Source organism: Panthera tigris, chromosome D2, assembly GCF_018350195.1.
Source record: "Panthera tigris isolate Pti1 chromosome D2, P.tigris_Pti1_mat1.1, whole genome shotgun sequence".
NCBI classification, from domain to species: Eukaryota; Metazoa; Chordata; class Mammalia; order Carnivora; family Felidae; genus Panthera; species Panthera tigris.
Window position 1 is genome coordinate 14,614,141 of NC_056670.1, and position 10,969 is coordinate 14,625,109.

Below are 10,969 nucleotides of genomic sequence, written 5' to 3' on the forward strand. Positions count from 1 at the left end.
AGATGTCAATGTAAGAGATAAAACTATAAAACCCTTACAAGAAATGTAAGAGTAAATCTTTATGATCTTGGGTTGGGAAAAAGCACAAGTAACCAAAAGCAAAAGTAACAAAATTAGACTTCAGAAAAAATGTGAAATTAGACTTTATAAAAATGTAAAACTTTTGTGCTGCAAATGATACAAAGAAAGTGAAACCCAAACCCCAGAACGATAGCAAATATTTGCCAACTATGTATCTGATAAGAGATTTATAGCCAGAATATGTGAAAAACTTACCAAACTCAGTAACAAAAAATAACCCAATTAAAAATGGGTAATGGATTTTAACAAACGTTTCTCCAAAGAAGGTATACAAATAGTTGATAAGCACACACAAAAATGCTCACTACCAATAGTCAATAAGGAACCACACAAATCAAAAACATAATTGGATTTCATTTCATTCCAATTTGGAGGGCTACAATCGAAAAAACAGACAACAGTGTTGGCACGGATGTGGAGAAATGGGAACCCATACGTTGCTGGTGGAAACGTAAAATGCTGCAGCTGCTGTGGGAAAGAGTTTGGCAGTTCCTCAAAAAGTAAAACACAGAGGAACCGTGTGACCCAGAAATTCCACTCCCAGGTATATGCCCCAAAGAACTTGCATTTATTCCCATTGTTAGGAGCAAATTATTAGGTTGCATCAAACATTCCGTGTCTCAAAACCTTTAGGAACCAGACATCAACTTGGAGTGTGATGGTTTGTGGATTTAGTTCTGATGAATATAGAATTTTGTCAAAGGAGGTTTATTTAAAATAAACACTGAACATTTTTTTTCACGTGCCTTATGATTTTAGCTCCATTTTATGGCTTTTGCTCTGACGCATTAAGCCTCTAGCAAGTGCAAGCAGAGCTGAGCTTCACTCTTCAATTTTTCTCTAGGCTATTATCACTTATTATTTTATAGCATCAAAGACATCACAATGTCTCTGCTTTGAGAGAATTTGCTCTTCCTACAGACATAGAGCTATAATGAGATGCCGTGCTTACTGCTATTTCTTCTAATTCCTAAAACTACGATAGCGTGATTTATGTTTATTTTAATCCCCTCTCCACTTGGACTAGATGCAGAATGGAAGTAATTGAAAATGCAGTCAATGAAAAACAGACCAGCAGGATGCCTCATCTTTGGCTGAGTTTTGCCTAGTATGACAATGCAGGTTCATTCTCAAAGTTCTGAGCCAGCTTGAGGCCTCTCTTGGAAATGGCCAATTTCATTCGGGCAAATAAAAGATAAAGTGAGGTCATAACAAAGGTTGCTGCAAAACAGCGCCCAGACTGCCACAAACTTAGAGTATGAGATTGGAATCGGATGTTCTCGTCCCTTAGTTGATGCTGCATTAGTCAAAGACCTTAAGTCATTTTCTATCTTGAAGGGCTTTGGGACAAATGGACATAAAAAACCGTCAGTCATTCAGGACTCTCCTTCTGTGCTTGTTTCTGGATCTCTCCCAGGGATAGATTTCACAGATACACAATTTGGGTCAACAAAACTGTTGAGTCATACTTTTCTCTAGATTGCAGAGAGGAATCTAATTTTTTTCTAGGAAAACCTCAAGGAAAAAGAACGAGCTTAGAAAGTGATTTCCACAATAACGTTTTGAGAAGACAGAGTCAATGCTTGCTATTAGAGAAAGTTTATTTCTAATGACCTCATCTCGAAGTAAACCCCTGTAAGCACAGGTTCTGGCAGCCTATGTGGGTGTAGGGCTGCACAAAGAATGGCTGGGCTCGGGGTTTTTGTTCGTCTTCCCGTCTGGCTTCCAGCTAAATAACAGCACACAGCCAGCTCTCCAATGGTGGTCTATTACTCCCCATATGGGCACCTCGCCACTCCAGACAGAAAAGGCCAGGACAGACAAGACAGAGAGAGCAGCTGGGATATGAAAGATGCCCGAGTCTGTGGCTTGTCCTTCCTAGGGTGTGTGCGCATGTGCACAAGTGTGCACATGTTCCATGTGGATCTCTCATTTCCTAGTGACGTCAATACTCTCGACAGTCAGTGCAGTACTGTTGCTTTCTGGCTGTGCAATCTCTCCCTCCTTCCACTACGGCATTCCATCCAGGTTTGATCCAGCCACGCTGCACCTTTTTATTACATGCTGGGAAAACAATCTAATTAAACCCCATCGCTACACTGGGTTTTAAATTTTGTGACTCCAGAAGGCCTTTTCTTCCTTATTTATCCTCCCAGCTGCTGATTCCTGGGAAGTAGAGTTATCTGCAATCACGTTAAGTTCTAGAAGAAGATTTTGTTGAGGGGAAGGAGGAACAGAGAGTCAGCTAGGTATTTCCTCAATTTCTGGGGGGCCTGGATTATTCTAAGTACTGAGAGGTATAAGATGATCAGAAAAACAGGGGTTTACTTGGAGTCTATGAAGCCAACGCTTCATTTTTAAAATTTTTATTATGGCAGCACTGCCCCTTCTGGGCATCAATTTTTGTATCAGGCAATTATTTCTATGTAACAAACCACCACCAAAATTAGTGGAGTGAAAGGAACCATCGTTTAGTGAGTTCACGAGTGTGTGTGCACGATTGGATAGTTCTGGTGATCCGGGCCATGCTGGGCCGGTCTCAGCTGGACCTGCTCCTGTATTTTTGGTCAGCTGCTGGCACAGCTGGAGCTGACAGGTCAAGGTAGGCCTCGTGGAAAGGCTCATCTGCACACCGTGTGCTCGCACCCTCCAAACCGGCCCAAACTTGCTCACGTGGCAGCTGGTCAGAGCTGTGTGGGAGCCAGCGGAAGTACACGACGCCTTTCGAGAGCTAACTTGGAACTGGCACATGAGTTCTGCTGCGTTTTTATTGGTCAGGGCAAGAGACAATTCTAGCCCAGAGTCAAGGGGTGCAGAAATAAGCTCTTCACGGTGTAGAGAAAGAAACAATTACAGCCATTGCAACGGGCGAGGTGGTGGCAAATTATTTCCAAATTTTGCAGATACCTAGCTTGCTCTAAGGATATTTTATGAAGGTCTTTCATTTCCAAATATTTAGAATTACAGCAAGTTAATCACTGACATCTTCAAGTCGGTGTGGCTTAAGGAAAAGCTCAAGCACAACTTCGGGTAGCTCAAACTGTTGGGAACATATAGCTCTATCAGCTTCTTTCTGCATTGTGTGCATAGAATATTTTTAAATTTTTCCTTGTGGTTTCTTCTTTGACCCCTGGGCTTTGTAGAAAGGTGTTAATATGCTGGTTATCCTAATGCTACTGAGTTCTAACCTAATTCTGTTATAGTCAAAGCACATACTCTCAGGGGAGAGTAAATGATTTTTAGGAAAGATGCATGGGCCCTCAGAAGAAGAGATGGGAGGTATGACAGTTTAGGACATGGTTTGTCTGGGTGTGGTGTTGACTTCTAGTTTCCTCTCCTGTTACAGGAGTTGATCTTTTCTGGTTGATGAAACTCCCCAAGGAGGACCTAGGGCAATTGAGTTCCTTGTGGAGCATCTGTCTTTCGGCAGATAAGCTTCTCTCTGCATTTGCTATTTTTCAGTTGCCTACAGTTCAAAATAATCAATATACCAAAGCAGCCTATTTTGGGGTGACAAGTCCTGAACTCGTACGATCACATTTTGGAGCGGCATTTTATACTACCCCTCACATGCTACCACATTAGTATATTTTGTTGTCCTGCCTGGATTTGGAATTTGCCTTTACAAGTGCGGTGACTCACTGCTACTTAAGGTCAGTCCAAAAGAAAAAAGTGCTTGTTTGGAGATAAAAATAAAAAGTCCCAATTTGGCAGTGAGATAATGGAGTTCAAAAATATTACCTTGATTCTATTTTAAAAAGTGAACGAAGCAGCAAAAATATGACCATTCCTTTACTTCTGGCATCATGTTTATAAACTCAGCTTTGAAGATTTTTTAATATGCATTTTGAAGAGAAAAGCACATTAAATATACCTTCAATTGAAAAGCAAATCTTAAGTTTTCAGGGGGAAAACGTTGATAAAAGAAATTACTGAACGACCTACATCGTTAATAAGAGCTCTGCTGGGGTGCCTGGGTGGTTCAGTCAGTTGAGCATCCGACTATTGATTTCGGCTCAGGTCACGATCCCAGGGTCGTGGAAGTGAGCCCCGTGTCAGGCTCCATGCTGAGCCTGGAGCCTGCTTGAGATTCTCTCCACCCATCCTGTGCCTCTCCCTCACTCAACATGTGCATGCTCTCTCTCTCTCTAAAATAATAACAAAAAAAAAATTAACAAGAGCTCTGTTGGCATGCAAAGTATATGTACAATATCATTTACCTCAAGTGTAATACACTAGAATAAGAACCAGCAAAGTTATATAATTTAATATGACCCTAATTAACTGGAATCACATTCTGGAATTAAGTCAAAGAGAAACAGCTAAAGATAAAGTGTTTCTCTTTATTCACAAAAGAAAAACAAGGGGCCTCCAAAGAGATTTGGCTAATATTTGTCAAATGTCAGAGTCAGATACTATTTTAAGAGCTTTACATGAATTAACTTGTTTGATTCTCACAACAACCTTGTGACTTAGGAACTATTATCACCTCCATTTTATAGGTGAGAATGTTAGAATACACAAGACTGCAAGAGGCCATAGCTAAATGTGACAGGGCCAGGATGCAAACCCAGACGGTCTAGATCAAGATTCCAAATGTGGTATCTACACTCCATCTGTGGTTTTTTTTTTTTAATTTTTTTTTAACGTTTATTTATTTTTGAGACAGAGAGAGACAGAGCATGAACGGGGGAGGGGCAGAGACAGAGGGAGACACAGAATCGGAAGCAGGCTCCAGGCTCTGAGCCGTCAGCCCAGAGCCCGACGCGGGGCTTGAACTCACGGACTGTGAGATCATGACCTGAGCTGAAGTCGGACGCTTAACCGACCAAGCCACCCAGGCGCCCCCTCCATCTGTGTTTTAAATTGAATCACAGGTTCAGACTTCCAATAAAAACATATTTGACTATCTTCCTATAAACAACAATTATAAATGCTGTATAAAATACTGAAGACAATACCTGAAGGCACTGATGAGCAAAGAAAGCAAGCTGACGATGGACGGCATACAATCAAACCAGGGACCCACTTCTGTGAAATGCACATTTATTCAGCCTTTCCCCTGAAGACACTTCTAAGTGGGCATAACCTTTAACAGAGCTCAAGTAGAAAGATTCAGCTGTATGGGCCTGAGGAGACAGGAGATGGAAATTGGGGGGGCGGGGGGGAGAAATCCTGGAACAGAAAAATTATAATAAGGGGAGCCCCAATCCTTGGCTGTACCTGAACTACACATGTGTGAGGTGAATCAAAGAATTTACTCTGAAAGGCTGAGACGGCTGCATAGAGATTTCAGCAATGCCCCAGACTGAGCAGATGGAGTTTGGGTTTGGGTCCAGCTCTAGTGGAGGCATGGAAAACACATCTTGCTTTCACTGGACACCAGAGGGCCATGATTTAGGAGTAAAGATCATATCTCAGGAGCAGTTTTCCCTACCCTACCATAAAAAACAAGAAAGAGACCTACTCTAACAAAGCCTAAGCCCAAGAGCCTACACAAGACCAAAAGCCTCTACAAGTCTATCAGTAAGATAGACCCTATGCTGGACTATAAAACAAGTCCCAGTAATTCCAATGGACTGAAATCATATAGAGTATAGTCTCTGACTACACCAGAATTAAGTTAGAAATCAGTACCATTAGGACAACCAACATATCTCCAAATATTTGGAAACCAAATGATACCTTTTGACAAAGGCAAGAAAACAGGAACTCACAAGAAACTTTTTTTAAATAGTCCATGCAAATAATGCAAAAGAAAGCTGATGTAACTATACTAACACCAAACTTTGTAGGCTTCAAGACAATGAGGGGCCTTGAATAATAATGAAAGGTTGAACTGAATTGAATAATGAAAGTCAAGTGGCATATTTTGCTACCTTTCCGAACCCTTTCCTCCAAATTTCAGGAACAGAGCAAGTATACTGAAGTATACTTCTCTTCAAATTGTACTGGAGATCTTAGTACAATAAGGCAAGGGAATAAATGACAGACCTTAAAATCAGAAAACAGAGGTAAAGCTGTGATTATCCACAGATGACCTAATGATGTATGCACACAAGGAGTCTATGAACCAGCCACTACAATAAGTGAATGTAGCAAGCTTGATATTGATATGAGGTCATGATATGAGGTCAATATACAAAAGTCTATTGCACCTCTACGTAATAGGTGTAAACAAAACAAAATTTAAAAATAGTTTCGCTCATAAGAATGCAAAGAATTTAACTTAGGAATAAATTTAACAAAGCAAGTGTAAGACTTATATGCTAAAAACTACGATGAGTTGCTGAAAGTTTTTTTAAAGCTCTGAATAAACGGACATATATAACACATTCCTGGATTGAAAGACAGTATTTTTAATATGCCCGTTTCCCCCAAATCTATAGTTCCACACAATCCCATTCTTAACACCCAGTAGCTTCTTTGTAGGTACTGGTAATCTCACTGTAAAATTTATATGGAGATGACAAGGTCCAAGATTAGCCAAACCAAATCAATCTTGAAAAAGAACTCTGATCTCAACATTCGTTATAATCTACAGTATTTAAGATAGTTTAAGAGTGGTACTGGTGTAAAAATAAAGTCCAGCAATAGACACACAGAGATTCCAAAATAATTTTCAACAAAGACACCAAAGCAATTCATTAAAGAAAGGTCTTTTCAACAAATGGAATAACTAAATAAACAGAGAAAAACATGAACCGTGCCTCCTACTTTACGCTAAAACACAAAGATTCATTTGGGATGAATCACACACATAAACATAAAGCCACGAAGTTTCTGAAAGAAAAAACAAGGCATAGATACAGTTGAAGAAGCAACGAAGGGACAAGGAGTCGTTTGTGAGGGAGGCATTATGGCAAGACCTGCAGGGTGGGGACTGCCTGCCCCTACAGTGAGAAAAAAGCCACAGGCTGCAGGACCCAGAACATTCCAGCAAGCCCTCAAGATGTCGAGGGCTGCCACCTGTGTGCGCAGCCCCGCCACGACCGCTCGTCACCCCCAGATGGCTACCTGCGTGAGCGCGAGGCAATCCTGGCGTACACTTCGCACCAGAAGGGGACCACGGCGAAGATGAGGATCCAGGAGCAGCCGGGGGCTGGGCGTGAGGTGCAGAAACAGCCGCGGCGGCCACGGCGCAGGGGCAAGTGCACGGCTTCCCGGAAGAGGACGCGGCCACCGTGCACACTGAGCTGCACACTGAGCTCAACCTTTCATGCCCAAGGCCGCCTGGGGAACAGGCCCAGAAGACGCCTGAGCCGGGCCACTGCAGGTCCCGCAGGACAAAGACAAAGCACTGCCCAGCTTCCGGATCCCGTCCCTGACCCCCACCCAAGCCAAGACCGCCAAGCTGGGAAGCCGACGAGCACCGCCACTGTCCCTACGGCGCATGTCAGATCTCATGGCGCATGCGCCCCACGCCGTTCGCCGCCTTCGTGGATCGCGTGAGGCTCGTCAAGCTCAGCCCGCGCCACGTGTGTGCCGTGACCCGCGACAGCTTGGGAGGTGCCATGCCTCACGCCGTTGCTCTGGCCTTCTGCGGTCGTGGTCACCCTGGAGCGCAGGATGAAGCTGATAGCGGAGGACGTGGTGGACCCGGTGAACCGGGAGAAGCTCCTGGATCAGGACACCGGCATGCTGCAGCGGGTGGCACGGGCTTCACGGGCTCGGGAGTATCGGCGCAGGTAGAGAAACCCAGGCTGGTGATGCAGGCCTGGTGCACCTGACACCAAGTAAATGGGCTCGAACGTGGAAGAAAACTATTAAAGATGACAGAGCATCTGTGCAACCTTAGGGGAGCAAAGATTTCATGATTATAATTGCTAAAGAAAATAAATTATAATTTATTAAAATATATTTTTTAAAGGTGCCATTAAGAAAATGATAGGGGTGTGTGTGTGTGTGTGTGTGTGTGGTGCCTGGGTGGCTCAGTCAGTTAAGTCTCTGACTTCCGGTCATGCTCTTAGGGTTGATGGGTTGGAGCCCTGCCTCTGGCTTAGTGCTGATAGCTCAGAGCTTGAAGCCTGCTTTGTTTTCTGTCTCCCTCTCTCTCTCTCTCTCTTTGCTTCCTTCTCTCTCTCTCTCTCTCTCTCTCTCTCTCTCAAAAAAAAAAAATAAATAAACATTAAAAAAAAAAATGATAGGTGAGACCCAGACTGAAAAATATGTTTGTGACACATTATATCTGACATATGTAACTGGAATATATAAAGAACTACTGTAAGTCAATATTAAGCAAGGAGACACACTGAGCACTGAGTAATATATAGAAATGATGAATCACTATGTTGTACACCTAAAACGAATATAACAGTGTATGTTTACTAGAATTAAAATAAAAACAAGAAGGTCAAAAAATAACAAATAAAAAAAACCAACCCAATAAAAATTGAGCACTCCACAGAAGAATGTGAATATGTCTATAAGGGTAAGAAAAGATGCTCAGAATTATTAGTTTTCATGAAGAGGCTGAGATGATACTACCCAACCACTAGCAGGGCAAAAGAAAGAAATCGAAACCAGGCCATTTCAGAAGTTGGTAGTATGGAGATTGAGCAAAAATGGAATTCTTGTACACTACTGGCTGGAGTGTAAATAGCACAACCACTTGGAAATGTTGGAAATTTGCACGCACACACACACACACACACACACACACACACACACAAAAGTTAAACATGCATCTAACCTATAGCCCAGCAATTCCACTCTTGTGTGTTTCTTCAAAAGAGAGACAGGTCCCTGAAAAGACTTGTACAAGAATGTTCATAGCAGCTTTGTTCATAATAGCCCCAGATTAGAAAACACCTGAAGGAACATCAAGTGAATAGGTTTCATGTGGAATTCTACTCAACAATGAAAAGGAATGAACTACTAACACAGCATGGACGAATCTCACAAACGTTACACCACATGTAAGAAACCAGACCAAAAAAAAAAAAAAGTCCATGTTTGATTCAATTCATACAAAAATATTAGATCAGGCAAGACTAAACTACATTGTTACAAGGCAGAACAGCAACTGACTCCAGTGAGCGAATTGACGGCAGACTGGTAAGGAAGTTTTCCAGGTAGGGGAAATGTTTTTGTCTTCACAGTGTAGTGACTGTGCAGGTGTATGCATGTGGCAAAATTCGCTGGTACAACATGGGTGCGTGTTATTATATTTCAATTAGACCCTTAAGCATTGTATGTATAAGAACTAAATTGCTAAGAACCGTTGCTTGTGCCATATTCTCTGTCTTGCAACATAAGTGCACTCAATGGCTTGAGAAGAACAGGACATCAACCCCCTGCAATGACAGGTATTTTGGTGTTCAGAGAGAGGACAGCGCCTCCAGAACATTCACATGCTAGGCTTCTACCACAGCCCATCAGCAACACTGTTATTTGTCATTCAGCAGTTCAGCTCCACCATCACTCTGATGTGCTAGATTTATTATCTGTCTCCCAAGAAGGTCAAAGCTCTGCTTACAATGGTTTCCCTGATGTCACAAAACCCAGAGCTGAATCCTGAAACATGTATCTAAATCTCTCACCTTCCATTAGCCCTTTTCTCTCCTTTACATGTTCCAAGTTAGCCCTTAGGAGGCTAGATTCTCGCTGTCTATTGTAATTCTAGGTGGCTGTAAGGACACTCCAGGGATTTCTGGAACTAACTCTGCATTCCATGACAAGGTCACCTTGGAAAATAATTCTCTAAGTGAGTAGATACATATACAAACAATAAATAACATCCTTCCAAACCAAAGAACATTGGGTTACAAATTTTTAATATTAGCATGATCTTGTACTGGCAGTGACCTAATTGCAGACTATGTGTAATCTCTAAACTTTCTTCCCACAACCAAGTATCCATTACAAAGAAAAATCGAAATCACGATGATTTTCAAGTTTTAAGTTTTGACCATTAATATTCCCTAGAGATAACAGTGTTTCTGCACACTTCCGGTCTACCTTTTTTTACACTTAATTAATTAATTTCTGGTCAAAAACACTTCCATATGAAAAAAAAATAAGTCCATTCTTATTTTAAAGTCAATCATTGATCATGTATGGCAAATGTAGCTATCATCAGCTGTTTTCATACAACCAGTGGACCAAGTAGGATGAGTTCAAGGATGGGGATCGGGAAACGTGGGCTCCAGTGTTGACTATACCATGCAGTAATGATTGAGGGCCAAGTTACAACCTATTTGAATCTCAAATTCTGCAAATATAACATGGAAGAGTTGGACGAAATGTTCTGAGTCCTCCCTCTTTGCCTAGTAAAAAACTTTGGTGACCATGTAAACCGTGGAGGGGAATTATCTAATTTCAAACTCTTATAGCTAGAAAATCTTCCAAGGGCTTGGATGGGGTGGGGAGGAGAGGAATACAGAAATGACAGGGGGCAGAGAAACATTGTATCGTTCCTGGCTCTGCTGGCTTATCACTTCTGTCGCTCTGTGAGAGGAGAGCTCTGTTTTGCCCACACCTGTATTCCCACCGTTAAAGCAGTGCCTGGCACCGTGTAGACATTCAATACACATCTTAGTGATTGTTAAATATTTATCAAAATAGGGCATGAAGCTCATCAGTGAGGGCAGACACCCTATCTGTCTTCTTCATTCCTGTACCCTGATGCCTAGAATATACATGGTGTATAACAGGATGTATAATATTAATGTATAACATTAACATGAGTGGGGAAAATAAATGAAAATATTATCTCTCACAGAAGTGTTAGCCAGGGAGCAAGAGTTCAAAATGCCAGAATCCTCCTGGAATGGTTTTAATATCCAGGTCAAGGGCAATTCCCACTATACCTAGCTTCTTGAACAGTCCTGGAGAGCTTTTTGTAATATCTCCTTTGACGGAATCCCTGGTGGGCATATCTGAGATC

General features: G+C 42.0%; 1 pseudogene; it reads left to right on the forward strand.

Annotated features, from left to right (window-relative positions):
• The first annotated feature begins 2,606 nt into the window (after positions 1-2,606).
• LOC102959592 lies at positions 2,607-7,811 on the forward strand (annotated as a pseudogene).
• Positions 7,812-10,969: the final 3,158 nt, after the last annotated feature.